This window comes from Miniopterus natalensis, chromosome 1 (assembly GCF_054644295.1).
Source record: "Miniopterus natalensis isolate mMinNat1 chromosome 1, mMinNat1.hap1, whole genome shotgun sequence".
Lineage (NCBI taxonomy): Eukaryota > Metazoa > Chordata > Mammalia > Chiroptera > Miniopteridae > Miniopterus > Miniopterus natalensis.
In genome coordinates, this window is record NC_142081.1 from 69141131 (window position 1) to 69163038 (window position 21908).

Sequence of the window (21908 nt, forward strand, 5' to 3'; positions counted from 1 at the left end):
AGGCCTCTTTCCTTGGCTTGAAGATGACTGCCTCCTCCCTCTGTCTTTTTTTTTTTTTTTTTTAAGATATCTTTAATGACTTCAGAGGGAGGAAGGGAGAGGGAGAGAGAGATAGAAACATCAGTGATGAGTCATTGATCGGCTGCCTTCTGCACGTCCCCTATTGGGGATTAAGCCCACAACCAGGGCATGTGCCCTGACTGGGAATCGAACCCCGATCTCTTGAATCCTAGATTAAGACTCAACTGCTAAGCCATGCCCAGCAGGGACTCCCTCTGCCTTCATATGGTCTTTCCTCTGTGCATGTCTGTGTTCGAACTCCTCTTCTTAAAAGGACACCAATCATAATGGATTAGGACTCACCGAAATGACATAATTTAACCTTAATTACTCCTTTAAAGACTTGCATTCTGAGGTACTAGGGGTTAGACCTTCACCATATAAATTTGAGGGAGTGGACACAGTTTAGCCTATAACATCAACCTTCTCAAACCCAGTTCCTCATCACCTCACCCTCCATCTTCCTACAGGAGGCAGGAACAATGATCTAGGAACTCCAACTTCTTGTCCCTTCCACTACCTTATGAACCTGTCTGTGAAGGGTTCTTTCTTTTCCTTACTCTCTCCCATCAGTGAAAGGTGTCCTTCCCCATTTCACCATAGTCGGAGGTGGCTCTCAGCTTTGCTCTAACTGGGTTTCTCTTCCCACCTTCTTGAGGTCCTTGAGTTTTCAATTATTCTCATTTGTTTCTTCAATACCTCCAGTGGCAGAGTTAAGCCAGAGCAATTGATCTACCACATCTGACCCTATAGATCTCCAAGAGCCTGTGCAGCCAGGAGAGGTCCTTTTCATGCTGCTTTGTATTTGGGATTCTGCAGTTGGCTGTGGGCTCCTTGCCTGGAGCAGATGTTTCATTCAATTATTTTTTCCAGTGTCTGGAAAAGGAAGGAGGCTCGTCTGATGGCTTCTCCCTGTAACTTCCTATAATCCTCTGCTCCCTTTGGAGATAGGGGCAGGCAGGGAGGCCAAGTGGGACAGTTCTGTAAGTACTGGCTCACTCCTGGTTTGGGAAGCTGCTGGCAGAGTCACCTGTGTTCTTGAGTCAAGAAGAAGAGTTTGTGGGCTCCCAGGGCTATTTTCTGACTTTTTGGCTCCAGCATTTCCAGATCCCCTTGTACTCCTTGCTCCCTTACAAAACTGTATTCACTCTATGCCAGAAAAATCACTTGAAACTCAGAAGTAGGCAGAAGAGCTGGCAGGATATTTTCAGTGCAGTATTGGGTTTGACTTTCTATCATCTCTGAGCAAAGATTAATGTATAAATTTTTGTCTGTCAGAAATGCAAATAATTCTACTGGAAGAAATAGTCCCAAGGTTGTGGTTTATTGTCTTATTGGACATTAACTAATTTTTTGTCTAACCCCCAAATCTTATTCTAACATTTGCTATAAATACCTAGCTTTTCAAATGTTCTTTGAATTGGTCATAACATCTTATTGGTTCTCTCATTAACTAATGAATTGGATAAAATTTTGACACCTGTTCATTTTTTATTTTTATGGGTCACAATATTTTTAAATTATACTTAAACACTGATTTATTATATGCAGGGATAAACAAAAAGGAGAGGCTATTAGACTTTGCTGTAAAACCATTTTTATTAATTATGCTGCTGAACTTTTTATTATTACTTGTTTACCTTTCACATGAAAAAATGTTTAAATTCTCATTTATGAAGAGAAAGCTCTCCAGTATTCTTTTATTATTCTGTAGCTGTCACATAATACTCTCTTTTTCTTTTACAAAATGGTTTTAAAAAGTTGTCTAAAAAGTGGTCTCAGACCAAATGTCTAAGGCAATCCATGAAAAATATCATTGAATATGCAAAGTTGGTGGTAGAGGGGTGTGAAAGTTTCATGCTTATGGGAAATAATTACAATGACAAGAAAGGAGTTTGTTATGCTTTCCTACTGACTTAACTTTCCCACAAAGTTTTTACCTTTGCCTGGCACTTTCAGAATCTCTACTGACCCTTTTACCTCAATCAGCTTTTTTAATCTCTCAAAGTTAAGTGAAAGTTTCCAGCTGCAATACCTCTGCACAGACTTTCTCTTGCATCACCATAGAAACAAAACCCTCACTGTGGAAAAAGTCAAATTATAATGAGGAATACTGCTGTAAAATATGGAACAGAGAACAGAGTGTAGTAGAAAGGAGAGTGACAGCCAGGGCACTTGCATGGAGAGACAAAATGTAGAGTCTAATTCTTATCCTAAGAGCCTGAATACTTACAGGCCACAGTACTTGGCTAGAGGCTCCTACCATGGTGATGGAACAGCAATAGCAAGCTGCATACTAATAACTCTGAGTTGCTTCTGCATATTATTTGGGAAAATCCAGCAAAAATGACACATGAGATTTAATAAGTGTTATGGACTAAAAGTTTGTGTTCTCCCCAAATTCATACGTTGAAATTGAATCCCCAATGTGATGGGTATTTAGAGATGGGCCTTTGGGAGGAAATTGGGTCATGAAGGTGGAGCCCCATGATGGGATTAGTGCCCCTAAGAGAGACCAGAAAGCTAGCTGGTCTTTCCACCCTGTGAGGATGCAGTGAGAAGTCAGCAGCCTGTAACCCCAAAGAGAATTTTCACCAGAACTTGACCATGCTGGCACCCTAGTCTCAGGCTTGCAGCCTCCAGAAATGTGAGAAATAAATTTCTGTTGTTTAAAAGCTACCCAATCGGAGACATATCAAGATGGCGGGTTAGGAAACAGCTTTACCCGCCGCCTCCCGCAACCACATCAAAATTACAACTAAATACAGAACCACCATCACTCAGAGCCTCCTGAAATCTGGCTGAACAGAAGCCCTACAACCAGGGAACTGAAGGAGCATCGAGGCCAGTAGGAGGGGCGGAGACGCGGGCGGGTCGGGGCTGAATCTTGGAGACTCAGCCTCCGGCCCACACCCGGTGCTGCCATTTAAACCCAGGAGGGAATCTCGGCGGTGGGGGTTTCCTGGAGGAGCGAGGGGTCCCAGCCCCACAGCAGGCCCCCAGCCCAGGGCTCCAGGGCGGGGAAGAGACGTCCCAAAACTTTGGGTTGTAAAACCAGCGGAGACTGTGGCTGAGCATCGTGGGGGCTGTGGGAGCCCCAGGCTCTCCCCTTAAAGGGCCGGAGCACGGACTTACTCAGAGGCGCTCCCTCTGAGCCCCAGCGCCGGGCAGCAGCCTGAAAGGACCTGGGACACTCGGGGAGGAACTAACCTGCCTGAGGTTGGGGTGAGAGGTGGAGGGGCAGCTTTCTCCCAGGCAGAAGAGCTGGTAGAGGCCATTGCTCCTTTGGCGAGCCCTCCCCCACAGAGCTGGCAGGCAGGCGCCATGTTTGAATCGCCAGCACCTGACTCACACCTTTGGCCCTGCCCCTCCTTACTGCAAGCTCATCCAGGCCATTTCCAGGGGCTTTTCTATGCAAGTGGCCTCTAGAGCCTTATGCTTAGGACTTTCCTAAAATCCCTCAAATAAGCAGCAGTGTGCCCCATACAGCTTGATAAGTGGCCCCAAGCCTGGCACTAGCGGCCGCCTGCATTGGCTCATAGCTTGGCTTCTCCTGGACACCTCCAAGCCCAGCACAAGTAGCAGCCAACTATGGTTTGCTGTGTAGCTCATGCTGGGTAGCCCTGGGCAAGGCACTGGCAGAGGCTGACTTTTCATCTCCCGGGAGGCACCTGGTGGTCAGACTTGACCACGCTGGATTACAACCCTACCACATCCAAGAGTGACACTCAAGGGGCGCACTTGGTGAACACCAAAGCCCCACTGAAGTAAATCCTGCTCCATAGGGGTGTCTCCCAGCACAGCAGCTCTCTGGCTGTAGTTGCAGCTGGTTCTCACAGCCAATTGGCTAGGGAGTCAATTCCTCTCAGTGACGCCAACAGCAACCAAGGCTCAACTACAACAGGACAGTGCACAGCCCACACAGGGGAGCACCTAGAAGGCCCAGCTCAGGTGACTGGGGAGGCTGAGCCACTGGACCTTACAGGACACCTACTACACAAAGCCACCCTACAAATTCCAGAAGACATAGCAGCTCTACCTAATACATAGAAACAAACACCTGGAAGCAGCCAAAATGTGGAGGCAAAGAAACATGTTACAAAGGAAACAACAGAAGAAATCTCTAGAAGAGGAACTAAATGAAATAGATCCAAGCAAGCTAACAGACACTGAGTTCAGAATTTTGTTTATAAGGATGTTTAAGCATACTATTAGGGAAATAACTGAGAAAATCGATAACATAATAAAGTACCAATTTGAAATGAAGGCTACATGGATTAAATGAAGAATAATTTACAGGGAGTCAACAGTAGAGTAGAGGACACTGAGAATCAAATCAGCAATTTGGAACATGAGGAAACAAAAAGCACCCAATCAGAAAGAGCAAAAAGAAAAAAGAATCCAGAAATACGAAGATAATATAAGGAGCCTCTGAGACAACTTCAAGAGGCCCAACATTCATATTATTGGGGTGCCAGATGGGGAAGAAAGAGACCAAGAAACTGAAAACCTATTTGAAAAAGTAATTACAGAAAACTTCCCCTACCTGGAGAAAGAAATAGACTTACAAGTCCAGGAAGCACAGAGGGTCCCAAACAAGAGGAACCCAAAGAGGCCCACACCAAGACACATCATAATTAAAATGCCAAAGAGAGAATCTCAAAAGCAGAAAGAGAAAAGCAGTTAGTTACCTACAAGGGAGCACCCATAAAACTGTCAGCTGATTTCTCAACAGAAACCTTGCAGTCCAGAAGGGAGTGACAAGAAATATTCAAAGTGATGAAAAACATGGAACTACAACCAAGATTGCTCTACCCAGCAAAGCTATCATTTAGAACTGAAGGTCAGATAAAGAGCTTTGTAGATAAGAAAAAGCTAAAGGAGTTCATCACCACCAGACCAGCACTACAGGAAAAGTTGAAGGGTCATCTTTAAGAAGAAGCTAATGAACAAAAGAATCTGACGAACTAAATAGATCCAGAGTCATTAACACAGGCAACAGATGATCATATTTCAGAGGAAATAGGAAGGGGGGTGGAGGGTGGGAAGAGATTAACCAAAGAAGTTATATGCATGTATGCATAACCCATGGACACCGTCAATAATGGGGTGAAGGCCTGGGGAGGGGGTGGGAGCAAAGTGGAGGGGGTCAATTGGGAAGAAAAATGGGACACCTGTAATACTCTCAACAGTAAAGATAAATTATAAATAAATAAATAAATAAATAAATAAATAAATAAAAGCTACCCAATCTATGGTACTTTGTTATGGCAGTTCCAACAAAGAGATTGTACAAAATGGTAAGAAAAATACGAATGCCTAAGTAGATAGATGGGCAAAATTTATGAAAAACAATACATAACAAGGAAATCTAAGTGGCCAATAAACATATGGAAAAGTTTAACTTAATTATCAAGGAACTATAAATAAAAACAACGATGCCTGACCTTTTTTGCCTTTCAAGATGACAAAGATTTATTTATTTATTTATTTATTTATTTATTTATTTATTTATTTATTATTTCTTGATTTTAGATAGATAAAAGGGGAAGAGAGAGAGACAGAGAGAGAAACATCAATCCCCACACGCACCCTGACCCTAGAACCTGGGTATGTGCCCTGACTGGGAATAGAGCCTGCCACCTTTTGGTGTATGGGATGATGCTCCAACTGAGTCACACCGGCCTGGGCAAGATGACAAAGATTATAAAGGGACAATACTTACAGTGGTGATAAGGGTTGAGATGAATACATTCATCCATTTTTGGTTGAAGTGGAAACTCTACAACTTTTCAGAAAAGCAATTTGGCATTATGGATCAAGAACTTCATTTAATCCAGGATGTCCACTTATAAGAGCCAATAGTAAATGTTTCAATTTAGAAAATATTGAGTGCAAAATTATTTACAAAATCAAACATTGGAAATAGCCTGAATGCCCTCCAATAAGGAAACTTAATTATCTGTGTCCTGCCGGTGTCCCCTTGCTCACCTCACTTCAGCCACATTGTCCTCTGTGCTGTTGCCTGAATGGGCCAGGTTTGCTTCAGCATTAGGACAATTGCACTTCCTGTTCTCTCTCCTGGAGTACTCTCTCCCTAGATACCTGCCTGGTTTGCAACCTTACCTCATCCAGGTCTTTACTCAGATGTCACCTTCATAGTGACACCTTTTATAGAACTGCACTCCTCTACCATAGTCATTTTCCTGACTTCATTTTTCTTCCTAGCCCTTATTGCCATCTAACATTTTATGCAGGACTTCAATTATAAGTCAATCTATCTACAAATTTCATCATTGTCTAGTTGCCTTGAAAAAGGTTTTAAATTTTAAAGCCCAATTAAATTCTACATTTCATTGCACTGCAAGTTATTGCATATTTCTAAAAATAAGACAGAAAGAAGGACCTGTGAGTCAAATCAAGATTTAAAAGGGTAAAGACTCCAAAATGTGAAATTGGCTGAGTGAGAAGCCCTCTTTCCTTATTATGTGATAGTGACGTAGCTGGTTGAACTCTTCCTACTGCAGCTTAGCTGTCTCAGACTAAATGTCGAAGGTGGAGTTTTAGGAGACTTGGTAGAAAAATACTAGGATGTTAGAAGACATTGGCTATTTCATGAGGCTTTTAGTAAGGTCTTACGAAATAGAGGCAAGCTTTGTTCTGAGCTGACCTGGCTGAAAACAGGAAGGGGATGACATACAGCAACTATAGGGGCCTAAATCAGGGAATTAGCATCATGACTCCATTCACCATAGATCTAGGGGCACCCCTGGAGTCATGCAATGCATGACAGTGGCAGTGCTGGGAGGGGGTTTGAGTGTGATGGGCACCATGCACCATGTGGAAGGATCTGGAGTGGCAGGTGGCCACGGTGAGGGGGCAGAGGTGAGAACACACAGACCCAGCCCAGGGTAAGAGGGCTCTAAGTCAAAATACTCCTTTTTAAACATACTCTTGGCTATCTACTGTGTGCCAGACATACAGTAATGCTCTAGCACATTGCTCTGTGAGGTGCTCAATGTTGTCATAACAGCTCTATGGTGGGAAACAGACCTAGAGAGGTTAAGTGGTAAGGGTGATTTTGAACTGAGGTCTGCCTGACTCCAGAGCCCATGTTCTTAACCTTAATCCTGCACCTGGCAGTTCCCCGCAGGGAACAGACACCCAAAGTTTGGACGAGAGAAGCTGGGATGGTGCCCATAGCAGAGGCAGCCCTGTGGACTGGAGCAGGGGACACGTCAGGTTGGATAGCCCATCATGGGTACTGCTCTGCGGCTCTCCAGGAAAAGGTCATTTTTGAAGAGTCTTGAAGGGGAGTGGGAATCTACCAGGTATGTTTTCCAGAGAAGAGACTCCAGGTATAAGGGGTTTAAAGAGTGAAGACTCCCAGAAACAGAGCAGCGCTGAGAAGAGGGTTGTGCTTGGAAGTAAAAGGGGAGAAAGAAGGGGTGAGCCCAGCAGGGCCGGAAGCTCAGAGTTCAGGTGAGGTGCAGGCTTGTGACTTAGGCACTGTCCAGTCTCCTCCCAGGGTAGGTCTTAGGGTGAGATAATCAAGCATGAGGCCCCGATGATGCTGGCAGGAAATGTTGCTCAGTGTTTCTGGACCCACATGGCAGTATCTCGGAGGGGGTAAGCCCTGGCAGATGACTGTGAAGGGGGAGGAGGCTCCTGGTCCACAGTTTCATCTCTTCCTCACTCTGTGTTGCCTCCATCTCCCCCCACCGCGGCCCCAGAGCACTGTGGGGGTGTCGAGTTCCTGGTGTGCAACACTGTGGTCAACCTCCTGGCAGGAACATCCAGGGGCCAGTGAGCAGGTGTGAGACAAGGTAAGAGCCTGGGAGCACAGAGCTGTGAGGTTCTCTGTTTCCCATCTCTACTCACACACCTGCTCCCCCCCCACCCCTTACCTTTGAGCCATAGCCCTGGCTCCGTTGATACTGCAGATCTTCTCTCCTTCAGCGCTATTCCAAGCCCCGGGTGTGAGGGGACCCACCCAGCTCTGAGCCAGATTCTCTCCCCTGGCTCAGGTTTCTGAAGCTGCTGCAGTCTGGACTCACTGGTACCCACTCTAATTCCTGCAGTTTGAGCCAAGGATGCCTCACCTTCCACAGACAGCTGAGAGAAAGGACCCTCATTCAGGACCACCATCCCAGCCAGACTCCACCAGGCATTGCAGGGGCTCCTGCTGCCACTGATGCCCTGAGAGCCCCCTGAGATGGGTCAGCACAGTCCGGACCCTCCCACCACTGTGTCAGCAGAGCTGGGCCCTATGGTTGGGGAGAGCCATTTCTTCCTTATATAGGCTTCCTCTACTGACCACCCCCTCCCTCCTCTCCTTGCAGACCTGCCTCACTTTCTCATGCCCGTTTTCACATTCCCTGGCCTTTCCAGACCAGCTATGACCCCTTCCTCTCCTGCCCAGCCTCTGGCTTTTATAAGACACTCAAATTTCAGCGTCTCCCCCTGAGCTGTGCCCCACACAACACTGGTGTTTACAGCGCTGTGAAAATTCTCACTTCTACTCATTAACGCAGACACTAAGACACCAGCCTTCTTAGGGTCCTGTCCCGATAAGATTTTCACTGACCTGTTTTCTGGAAGGTAATGTGCCCTGTGGAGAGTCTGTGCAGTAAAGGACAGTGAGGAGGATCTTAGACCAAGTATTCCTGGGGGGCAGGGCACATCCTTTAGATCCCTTCTCCTCCATGGCTCTGGGGCCACACTCTAGGAGAAGAGCAGCCCAGATCCCCAGCTCCTACCCACAGGACTTCAGGCCAGCCGAGGACCTTATAGCTCCCCTTCCCCTGCTCTGATTTCAGATCCTGGGAGTGAATGTGAAGGCCTGGGCCCTGCTGCTGAGCCAGCTGCTGCTCCACATGGAGGGGGTGAGGGCACAGAGGGCCATGGAGTTGGGATGACTCTGCCCTGTTCTCTTCTATGCCAAGGGGATACTAGGGGAAGGGACCCCCAAATGGAATATCCCAAGCAGTGCAGGTAGGAGTGTGCTCTGTATGCCAGGATCACTCTCCTGTCACCTCCTGAACCACATCTTTAGGCTACTTGATCCCCAGGGGATGTGACCAACATAGTGAAAGGGAACACTTGGAAGCAACATGGCCAGCAGATTTCAAACACACAGAGGACCCTCTGTCACCTCTGATGTGCTCTGTCCTTGAGAATGGCAGGGTAGCTGCAAGGCATGGGGCCTGGTGTAAGCCAGAGCTACACCAGGATCAGGTTACACCTGACCGAAGAAGCCAGAGGAAGCCCTGCTGGTCCTCCCCTGCATGCCTCTGGGGCCTCTTGCCACTGAGCTTCTCCCCACCTTTGCTCTTTTCAGCTGAGTCAGCAACCAGTTCCCGCTCTTACTCTAGAGTTAGAGTTAAAACTCAGGTGGCTCGAAATGCATTTTTCTCCCAAGGGAGTAGCCCCTGAGTTGGTGACCACTGCTGCAATCTCACACTGATGGCTCCATGCTCCCAGGTCTGTTCTCCAGAGATCGGTTGCAGTTGGCCCTGCCCGTGTGGCTGGTTTCCCAGCACCACCCCACCTTCCATTCTCCTTAAGTTAGGTTCTGTCTCCTCACCACTTGGGAGAAACCCATTTTCTGGAAGCACCTGTCTTCTCGGTTGTGTTCATCTTCCACCTTGTCACACCTGCCTTTCTCCTTGCAGGGGAGGCTCTGTGGTGCTGACTGCCATTGCTCTGTCCGTGCACCTCAAACAGTGCGTGGATGCCAGGGTGTGGGAGAAATGAATATTGATCACATGTGATAATAAAATCCAAGCACACAACATTGTACACCTGCCCTGTCCACATTTAAAATCACACTCATTGCCATTATCTCATTCAGTCCCCACCCCAGAGCTGCTGTGTGTGGTTGTACAGCTTGGTCACTGAACAAGGCCACCCCATCCAGGGACTAGTGGGAGCTGAAATGCAGACTATGCTCTGCTTGCCCCACTATGCGCCCTGGTGCGGGACTACATTCTCCTGAAGGAAGAGGGTGGCTTTAACATTTGCATTCACCACTCCAGGCACCATGGGGATGTATCAGCTCAGAGCAATGTTTTGATTTTTTTTTTAAATTCATACGGGGGCAGCACAGGCCATCGGCATCCGGCATGACATTCCTGTGACTTTCACCAGGCAGAACTTTAAAACTCCATGTGGCAGATGAAGCGATTGAAGCCTGGAGATCTTAACTGACTTGGCCAAGGTCGACCAGTTCGGGATACGCCAGGGATCTGGCCTTGCATCTCTTCCGTCCAGTTCCCTGAACTTGCACCTAAGCTCTCCTCTCTGGGTCGAGCATAGGCAGACATAGCTTCTGCCTTCCTGACTTCTCTTTAAACCCAGGCTCCATCGTAATTCTACTCAGATTTTGCTCTTTGGTGATTCTTAGAGGCGGAGTGAGAGAAAAGTCTGAAATGCTTAACAACGAGCATGCTCATCCTCCGTGGCCCTGGGGATGTAGCAAGAGCCCCTCCTCTCACCTGCAGTGAACATTTTCTGTTTCGTTTTCCTTCTTCTATGCTGGGGGCCTACACTACCTGCAAAACTGCCTGCTGGGGTTTACCAGGTCCTTGCTGTGGGGTGGGGACCAAAGGGCATCCGGGTAAATTGCCTGTTCCAGGAGTGGTGAGGATCAGCTCCTGGCCGCTCCCATGCCAACCACCCTGTGCTTTCCCCAGCACAGCTGAGCCACCTCTGAGACCTCATGCTCAGGTCCCTCACTCTGCAGCCCTGGCCTGCAGCCTCTGAGACCAGCAGCCCCTCATTCTCTGTCATAGAACCAGGGCCCCATCCTCTGTGGGGACAGTCTGGTGGACCTCCCAGCCCCAGCATCCAGCAATGTTATCTTCCCACAAAGGCACACATCTGCCAAGGGCAGCTTCTCTTTATCCCTTCACAATCTTCTCTAGCACTGACCCTCTGCATTTTTTTAGTTTGAAGATAATCTGGCTTTGTAAAATTCTTTTAACATTAATTATGAATGGTAGCGGTAGGTGGCCTCCCAGAGGAGACAGGACTCTGGCTGTGTCATTTATCAGTTGTTCCTCTCATCCCGTTTGGGTTGCACAGCCAGGAGCTGGGATTTGGAGGGCAAAGGGGCCCCACCATATCCCTGGAGGGGCCTAGAAGGTAGGATCTGAGGGTAGAGGTGCGCTGAGCCTCCCAGCCAGGTCAGCAGGGCCAGATGCCGGAGCTCATTAGTGCATGGCTGAGACCTCAGTTCTGTCCTTCTTCCATGCAGGGCAGGGAGGCCAGAGGAATGTGCCGGGCTCACGTCTTTCCCGTGCTCTCCAAATCCAGCCACCTCACAGGGAGAACACCATGGTGGCCACTTCTCAAGGCTCTGATGTCCACCGCCAAGACTGGGGGTTGCTGCTCTGGGTGTAGACACCACATTTTACCCTGGGAAGCAGATGGTGATGAAATAGGAGAACAAAGGTCAGGCCCCCAGGAAGTGTCATAGGTACCAGGCGCCAGCTGCCAAAATCCTAAGACAGATCTAGTGTAGAGGTGCCAGGCAATGGGACAGAGTTGCTGCTCAGCAGTCACTGAGCTGAAATCTGTGTTCTTTTTTTTTTTTTTTTTTGCTAGCAATAATCTTGTTTTGAAAGTCCTAACCTCAGCTTCTTGTGAAGGCAAATGTGAGCAGGCACTTTGCCTACAAAAGCCATCCCCACATCAGTGGTCATTTCCTCACCACTGTCCCCATCCTCAGGAGAGCCTTCCTCCACATTTGTCACTTGAGCATCCTGAGATGCAGGAAAAGAGAGGGAGTTAGGGAGGTGGTAATTAAATGTCTTGCCCAATATCCCAGGAACACGGCTGGTCCCTCAGAAGGCCAGTGGCTCTAAGAGGAGATTCATTTCGTTGTCTCCCTCCCTACCTGGGAGCCATGGAAATAATCCTGAGTTAGGAGTGATCGATCTTCTGAGTCCCTCCTCTGCTGCTGTCCTTACCTTCCTGGGCCTCAGTTTCCTCAGCTGTTAAATAAGGGGTTGGATTCATAATCCCCATGCCCTCATCCTCTGGCTTTCTGTGAGATCCACCCAGTGTTTTCTGACCATCTGGCTTCCAGGTCACAGTGGTCTTGGTGGTTCCAACTCCCCTCAGCATGGACCACTCTGAGACCACTGCAAAGAGATGACCTCTGTCCTAACCAGGTTACTACTAGGGAGTAAAGAAAGCTAGGGAAATCTAGGGTCCTCAAGGGGTGGTGGCTCACACCCCCAGCTTCACCCCACAGGGCTGAGCCCTTCCAGTCCAATCATAGTTACATTCCAGCCCTTGTCCACTGGCTCCTCTGAGCTCACACCAGCTCCTCAGCTTCACCAATGCCACGCCGTGACCCTTCTCTCACACGCCTCCCTTGGCTGGCCCAGTCCCCAGACCCCTCGCTGGTTTTCTCCAATGGTTTTTTAAACTGCCACCGCCCTTTCCTCAAGCTTCACTTCTGTTCACTCTAAGAGATGACTTGCTGTGTACTTCACAGAGAAAATGAGATTAAGATGCTACTTGTCAACTGTCCCCACTCTGATCCAAAACTCCCTCACATTTGCTTCTATTCTTACCTGAGAGAGAACTCACACACCAGTGAGAGCTGTGTATCTTCCCTCTTCAGAGGAATCCTTCCATACCACTTGGGGTCCTATCTTCTCCCACCCCTCTGGGCACCTTAGTTCCATGAACTATCTTTTATCTGTAGCTTCAACCTTTTCAGAGCCTTTTAAACACAAAACAAAATCATCCAACAAAAGAAACAAAAAATCTAGTAACCCTAATTATCCTAGAGCCACCATGTTATTTTGCTCCTTCCTGTAATAGTCCCTCTCTCCTGTGTCTTCTGCAAGTTTTCTCATTACCAATGCACTTACTGAGGTTTTATTTGCCTGCCTTTTGGGTGTTTAGGAATTTAACATGCAGGTCCTTGCTGTTCTCCACACACTCAGAAACTCAGTAGGGTCTTCAAGGATTCTTTCCCAGTCACAGAGGTAACCCTCTAACCCTATGGCTATCTTATTGTTTGTTTCTTTTCTTTTCTTTTCTGTCTCAGAAATTGGCCATTTCTGCACTGTTTCTACCATGTGGCTGCCTCCATGGGCTTCATTGGCTGCCCAGTCGCCTATTCTATCATTTCAGTCCTACTCCAAGGAAATTTTTTCTAGGTCTCTGTGGAGTGGGGGAGGGGTATCTGTCATGGATTTTCTTTCAGGTTCTGAAAACAAGTTAGTGTCCATAAGTGTCACCTTCTAGATGAGCTTCCAGGACACTGTCATGATCCTTCTCAGGAGAGTTTAAAGTATGCTGCCCATTGGGCAGCTCACAAAGGAACTGGGCAGGGTCTCACTGCCTGGCATTTGGGGGCCTCGGTGGTCCCTCCCAGGACTCCAGCCAGGCAAAGAAGCTTTTCCCTCTCCTCTCATTGGTGCCTCAAGGCTCACAGAGGGGCAATCTCTGAGGGTAAGGGCGGAGATGCAAAACGGAGGGAGCAAGAGAGAGAAGCAGACTGCCCTGCACGAGGACCCCCGGGATCTACCAGAGGAATAAAATCAAATGCCTAGGAGTCTGGGGAGTTTGTGGGGGAGGGGAGGGAGAGAGGGGGAAGGAGGAAGAGGAGGGGAGAGAGAGAGAGGAAGAGAGAGAGAGGAAGAGAGAGAGAGAGGAAGAGAGAGAGACGATGTAGATTGTGTGTATGTAAGAAAATACGGTTATGTGGAACTTGAAGGTTGCTGGGGGCCCAGAGAGTGAACAAATTTGTATAAGGAGCTCAGGAGCATTTTGAAAGGAGGACTAAAACCCATATCCCTTCTTGATGGACTTGAAAAATCAGGTTACTAGGGGCAACTTGACCAAGGTCCAGTAAAGCTTCTAGCATATAATGTAGGAGAATACGCCCGTGATTTTCCGGTAGGGAAAGATTTCTCTAACGGGATGCAAGAATACAAGCCATACAGAAGAGATCAATACATTTGACTCCATTAAAATTAAGAGTTTCTTTTTTATCAAAAGACACTATTAAGAGGATTGCAAAGTAAGCCACGGAGTAGGAGAAAATACAACCAATGAACAAAAGAAAATGGGCAAGAGACTCCAAATGACAATGAAACAGGATTTTCTGTCCTGGCGGGTGTGGCTCAGTGGTTGGAGCCTTCGATTCCCTGTCAGCAGCTGTGCCTGGGCCGCAGGCTCCACCCTGGCCCCGCGGGCTGCGTGTGGAAGGCAGCCAATCGGTGTATTTCTCTTGCATCGCTGTTTCTCTCTCTCTGCCCCCATCTCCCTCCCTCCCTTCCACTCTCTCTAAAAATCAATGGGAAAATATCCTTGGGTGAAGATTAACAACACAGAAAATAAATAAATGAATAAATAAAACAGGATTTCCGAATGGCCCATAAACCTATAAAAAGGTCTCAGCCACATTAGTCATCAGGGAAATTCAAATTTAAAAACACAATGAGGTACACCAGAAAGTTAGAAAAGGCCTGGCAATATCTCGTGTTGGGGAAGACGTGGAGCGACAGGAGAGCAAAGCAGCGGCTCTGCTTCCAGATACATAAGCAACAGAAATGCTTGTCCTGTTTCGCTTCATTTGTAACAGACCTAAACCGAAACAACCCAATGTCCATCAACAGCAGAATGCATAAATAAATGGTGTTTTAGTCATATGGTGGCATACTCTACAGAGGGAAAGGGGGAAAATGAACACGACTGTCCTGAGCAAGGAGTGAAGGCAACGGAATATTGGGTGAAATTAGCCAGTCACAAAACAGTACACGTTCCACGATTCCATTATGTGAGGCTGAAAGAAACGATGCCAAACGAAACCAAAGTGTTTATGGATACACTGAGTGGTTAAGGGGTAGAAATATAAAGAGGAGTGAGGCAGTGATTGCTATAGTTGTCAGAATATTGAGGGAGAGGTAGTGGAGAGAGGGGTTCATGGTGTTTGGGGGAGATGAAAGGGCTTTTAGGGTGCTGGCAATGTCTGTTTACTGGCCTGGGAGGGGGTTGTATGGATATTTATCTTTAAGATAACCATTGTGCTTGCTGCACATTTTTGTTTTGGGCTCTTCTTATAAATGTGCTCTACTTCACAATTTAAAAGTTAAAAAATTTCCTTTAGCCCTGGCTGGGTAGTTCAGTTGTTTAGAGCATTGTCCCAATATGCTAAGGTTGCAGGTTAGATCTCCGGCCAGGGCACATACAAGAAGCAACATGAATGCATAAATAGGTGGAACAACAATCGATGTTCCTCCCTCTCTCACACACATATCAATAAATAAAAAAAAATTTTTTTAAATCTACTTTACCTTCATTGTAAAGAAGATACTGGTATCTGGAGTGAACCTGCTTGCAAAACTCTGGTAGTTGTAGTTTGTGTGTGTGTGTGTGTGTGTGTGTGTGTGTGTGTGTGTGTGTGTGTGTGTGTGTGTGTACTGTTGGGACAAAAGGGTGCCACTTTGTTCCCTATTCCCTGGTATTGCAGTTGGAGCCACTTTTCTCTCCACTTTTCTGTTGAGGCTTTTTAGCACCCATTTGGCAGCTGAGCTGGGAAACCTGGCTATGAAAGAGAATTCAAGGACCTGGTTATCCATCTAAGGAAAATCATCAAGTCTGGTCAAGTTCGGAGTACATATCAAGGATTCAAGTTCTCTAGACGTTGCATTATGATCTGTAAATGCTGCTCCAAAGAGTCTGTTAAGAAATCAAAGCCGTCATTCCAGAGCCCAAGAACAGTGGTGTGTGGACATGGAAACGTGTTTGCTACCACATAGCTGCAAATGTTGATGCAGTTGGTACAGATCAGATCTCGGATGCAGTGCTCTGAGACAATAGACGCTGGAATCAAAACTGCTAAAGATGAAGATGCTAAGCCATTCTTAAAGGTTGCATGGTCTAAGATTCTTGAAAGGAAGAGCTATCTTTCATGTTTGTCCTGCATGATGAATTATAAAAACTAGACATAGAAAGAGAATGAATCGATTGGGTTTAATAATACTTAACATATATCATTAGAAAACATTGACCAAAAAGAAATTCCCTTTATTCCAGTCATATCATGTTTACACAGTGTTTAGGAGAAACTCCATAAAAGACGACTGTGATCAATTGTTTATACATTTTAACTAATGGCCCAAAATACTTCTTGTATTTCAGTTTGGGAGAAAGTGATAAATAATAACTGTGAGTCCAGGAGGGACAGATTAACTCAAGCAAGTTTATAAGCCATCACATTTATGAGCTATTTTACAAAACCCTAAGACATACTTATGGATTATTTTGAAACAAAATATCCCATTTTGTTTATACCTAAGCAGTATATACAATTTTGTATGGTTCAACTTTTAACAGTTCTGTTCTCTTAGGGCTTTTATTATAAATGTTGAAGCAAGAGCAGGTTAGAAATAGGTGTGGCATGGGGTGGCTGTCACCAGTGCTGATATTGCTCCCATGGACTTCTGCTCATCTTGTTCCTTTGTCCTTGATCTCCCTAGGGCCATCCTTTCCTATTAGAAGGAGGCATACATATGCCTCAAAAAACCGATGTCTTGTTAAAATAAATATTGTAATTGGTCAGTACACACCTAACTCACCACCTCTATCACTGTCTGTTTTCATATTTACTGAGCTGTATGTTTCAATCCATCAGTCGCATTTGTGTTTCTATTTATGTATCTGTCTAGATAACTAGTAACTTCATATTGTTCAATAAATATCTATTCCTTCACCCACCCTGCTAGCTGTTCAGGTAAGGACTTCTTCCTCTTACACCCATCTGCTCCAAGCAGTCATCTCCTAGCCGCCTAAACGGGGCTGTGGAAGGTGGATGGTGAAGGCTCATCTGAGTTTGAGCTCCAGGGCTGTTCCTCCTGCCTGGCTTATACCTCATCCTGCCAACATGTGTTTAGCACTCAGGGTGACAAGTGTTCCACCAGAAGTGCCCAGAACAGCAGGGAAAGATTCACAGGCTGGATGGCTCTTGAAAGAAGTGAAGGCATATGTGAAAGGAAAAGCGGTAGGTGGGGTTGTCTCCAAACTTCAATTCCCTTCCTCAGTGGCTTACCCTCTGGTCCCTGGTTCTTATCAGAGGCTCCCTCTGCTTCCTTCTCTTCTGTTGTTGACTATGCCTGGCAGCAAGCAGTCATATCCCCAACAGCAGCCATCTAAACCAACAAGAGCCACCATCTCTCCCTCCCAGAATAGCCCTGGTTATCCTAACCTGACCTGGGACTCCCAGCAGATGAGCACTAAACATGTTGTGGTTTGAGGGTGGGGATACATTGGTCTCAAAGCTTCCTCTTTTTCTTCTTGCTAGAAGTGAGGTCAATGTTTGCATTATGACTTTGGGTCAGAGGCAAAAGACTAGCCCAATTTGTGCAAAATTGGCTAAAATGCATAGCTAGTTCAGAAGCTCAAATTTAAGGAAGGCGTTTTTGTCGTCTTTACTAGTACAACTTTAACAATTGCAGCTGAATTTTATATGTAATCAAATGGAGAGAAAGACTTTAAAATTTGTTAGGTGCTGTAACATTTCTAAATTTTTTCATTAGGGATGAACTTTTAAAATGTGTCTTTCAACAATAAAGATAAATTAAGAGAGAAAAAAAGATTTTAGGTCAGGTGCTTGGTTAAACACAAGGCTGCTTATCACCAACTTAACATACCATTCGAGGTTGGACCCGGATATTTAACAACAAATCACATTTTCTTAAACAAAAAAGAAACATATGATTTGAAAAATATGTGCTTATTTGTGGGGAAAATGGAACAAACACCTGAAAGTGGAACTTTTCTGGGAAATTTGGGTCACACAGTTTGTATTTCTTAGAAGATCCATGTGCTGTCAGCAGAACCCAAATTGTTTGAGAATTGAGCTTTTTCACTTTGCTCTGTGCTAGGCAACCCCGGGTGCCTCTGCTGCTCTGGGCTAAGGTACAAATGATGATGGCTTGGCTTCAGAGGCAAAAGAATTGCTCTTTGCCACTGACTAGAAATGTAAATCTGAGTTATGTTATATATTATATATATATTATATATCATTTTTAGTTGGTAGTGTTTTTAAGTCAAATATCCATAAAAAAATTCTTCAACAAATGTAGCTGTTGTTGCACTCATTAGGTTTGGATTCTTATTAATTCACTGATTCATTCACCAGTTTCTATTGCAAAACACATAAGTGCTAAGTACTGCCAAAGGGTTTGGGGATTTGGAATACAGAGTGGCCCCTGACTTCAGGGTGCACCCATTCTAGTAGGTAAACAGACATATTGACATGTCAGAGTGTGAGAAGTGCTAGAACAGGAATGAGCTGTGCCTGTGGCCATATGGTGGATAAGCACACAGGAGGACACTGCCTCGTACTCTAGGTAGGACAAGAAGAGTTCAAGGCTAAAATGCACAGGAGTTAAGCCAAAGAAACAAGAAAGAGAATGGCATTCTTGACAGGGCAACAGCAGTGTGAAATAAGGATGCATTTAGGAAACTTGGTTTGGTATACCTGGGGCTCAGACACAAAGAAGGAGGAGCTGTAGGAAATGAGGATAGAGATATGAGCAGAAGCCAGAGCAAGAAATCCCTCAACGTCAAGTCAAGGATGTTGGACCCCGTCTTGAGGACAATGGAAAGCCAATGGAGGGAGTTTTTCTTAACCTTGCTTTATGAATGAGACAACCCTTTGTAGTTCCAAGCTTTATGCAAGCTCAGATTGAGTTCCTGGCCACGTCCAGGCTTGAAGCATGATCTACTCTTCCATATAGTTGTTAAAACACCAGCTTCTACATTTCGAGGCTCTCCATTCATTCATGAATATCTACTCTGTGCTTGTGTTATGCTGGGTAATGTTGATACAAGATTGAATACAAAAAGTGAATTGATTAATGTAGCATTCTGCTGTAACAGATAAACTCCAAAATTGTAGTGGCTTAATACAGGGGTCAGCAAACTACCACCCAGAAGCCAAACCAGCTTGCTGTCTTTTTTTTGTAAATAAAGTTTTACTGGAACACAGCCATTGTCACTCATTTGTGGATGGCTGTTTTCACAATGGCAGAGTTGAGTAATTGAGAGACCATATAGCCTGCAAAACCTAAATTTTTACTGTGTGACCTTTTACAGAAAGTTTGCTGACCCTTGACTTAATATGATAGAAGTTCATTTCTTTTTTATGTAAAGTTCAGTTGGAGACAGAGAGTAGCTCTATTCCACGAAATATCAGAGACTCAAGCTGATGGATGCTCTGCCATCTTCAAAAACTGACCTCTAAGCTAACCCTGGCACCAACATCTGGAAAGCCAAGAGGGGAGAGGGTGTGGAAGATCATGTGTGAAGGACTTGTGGGTCAGGCCTAAAAGTGTCAATCAACACTTCTGCTTACATCCCATTGGCCAGAACTCAGTCACATGGTTTTATCTAGACACAAAGTAGTCTAAGGAATGTTGGTCTTGGCTAAAAAGCAGCTGTCCAGATAACTATAGTATGGAAGGGGAATCTGAGTCTTTGGTGGAAAGCCATCATCTGTCACAATTTACTCCCTGCTTGGGAAGCTTGTGCTTCCACTAAGATGACCACATGTGCACAAACAATCAGAGCACAATTCTTTTAAAAGGCTTAAATCATGATGACTTCATCAGTAGCTCAGTAAATTACTGAACTTGACAGGATACATCATAATAAAATACGTGACTGAAGTACAAATATGAGGCATAGTGTCTGTTCTTATTACTGTCGAACAGAGAGGAAACATCAAATAGACACCTTGTGAAAATAAATACAAATATCTATTGAGCATCTGTCATATGCTGTACTGAACCTTTTGAATATAAGATCTTTATAAACATGTGCCACAGCCAGAGGAAGCCAACATCAGATTCATCTGTGCTGGCTATGTGCTTTCCCCCCCTGTCTCTCTCTCTCCTGCTCACTGTAATTACGGAGGATCAGAGGCAGCCTAGACAGGGAGAGGAGGAGCCCTTGTTGTGGAAAGAGAAGAGGACCACTCCTCCTCCCCTGATAAGTGCTTCCCGTGAAGCCAACTTAAACTGGAAAGGGAAGAAGCTTTCACAGAATATTTATTATTATATTAGACTGGACCAATTAATTACTAAAATGAGGCTATTCTTGGGACTGAAGAGGACTGGAGGGCTTTTATTGTCTAGGAGGAATTTCATCCAGCATCAGTGCTGTGCCATCCTTGAGACCACCACAGCCTCTGGAAGTCAGTTGTCTCGGCAACTACAGTATCGGCAAAACAAGGAACATATGCAGTGCCTATTTCATTTACTTCTGAATGGAAGTCTTGCATGGGGCCCTCTGGTTGGTGGAGCCAATGCCTGTGTCCTGTGCAGAAGAGGCAGGGAAGGTTGTTTTGTAGCTAGAAAGACTGCAGTGGGGCCTCGTTAGTCAGAAATTCTCCAAACATTAAAATAGTCTTCAAAAGGTGCCAGGTAGCCAGAAGACATTCAATTGTTCAAGTTTTAACATGAATTTAAAAAATAAATGAAAATGTATCTGGGATATGTTAGAGAGAGTTGGGATAGCACAAAGATCAGTGGTTCTAAACTCAAGTAGTGATCTTGGTCTAGGACCTAGATCTAGAGCTCACCCTGAATCCATGAGTGGACATCCAAGTCACAATCAACTCTCCCAGGGAATCTCTTGAAAATGACGAGGATAGTCTTCCCTGATCAACCTTTTCCTCTCCCCAGCAGTGCTGTCATAAGCCATGGCCTGGCTCATATCTTCATTTGCCATGTTTTTTGCACACTTTACTTCACACACACGCACACACAGCTGAATTTCCAGAGTCTTTTTTGGATGGTCTTCTCATGCCAAGAACTTACCCACCATTATCTTCAAATTATATCTGACGTATTTGGCAGGTTACATGAAGAATTCCTCAAAGACTCTAGAGATTCCACCTGCTCTACAATTAGCCACACTTGTTCACCACTTTCAACAAAGGGGAACCTGTACATTTTCCATTCAGTTTGGAAAATGGACAAAATGGTCCAGCTGCCCACGCCATTCCTGATTCAGTCAAACAGATCTCACTGGTATTCATTAAAATAAGGCCTCCCTGTTTGACAATGATCATTCTGTGTGGTTTCTATATGTTAAAAAATCTGTTCACCCTCTCTCCTCTTACTCTTAATTACAATAATCAGAATTGAAAGTGAATTTAAAAAGTAAGAAAATAATTAGAGAGAAATTAAATTTGGAGATCTAATTTCCAAATAAAAGGGGGTTCCAAAGGTGAAAAAAACAAACAAAAGGATCAAAATCAACACTCAAAGAAAACAAGAGAAAATATATTCTACTTGAAAAACATTGCAGAGAGTGCATCGAAAGTCCCAGGCAAATCAATAATAAAAGGAACACCATGACATAGTTTCATAAAAATGTAAAACTATAAGGAGACAAAAGAATTCTGCAAGTTTCCAAGCAGAAAAAAAGTAGGTCATTTTCAAAGAGCAAACTAGCTTTGGCTTTTTCCACTGCAATGAGCAATGCCACATGACAATGTGATGACATCTTCTATGGAAGGGATAGGCTGCAACTTAAGAATAATGGACCACATCAAGCCATTTGTATAGGGTGGCAACAGAGGGACATTCTCAGACATGTCCAATCTCAAAAAAAAATGTGGCAGCCAGGGGCCTCTTTTGAAAAGATTGCCCAGCCCGGCCGGGCGTGGCTCAGCGGTTGAGCGTCGACCTAGGATCCAGGCGATCAGGGTTCGATTCCCGGTCAGGGAACACGCCCGGGTTGCGGGCTGCAGCAGATCAATGACTCTCTCATCATTGATGTTTCTCTCTTTCTCTCCCTCTCCTTTCCTCTCT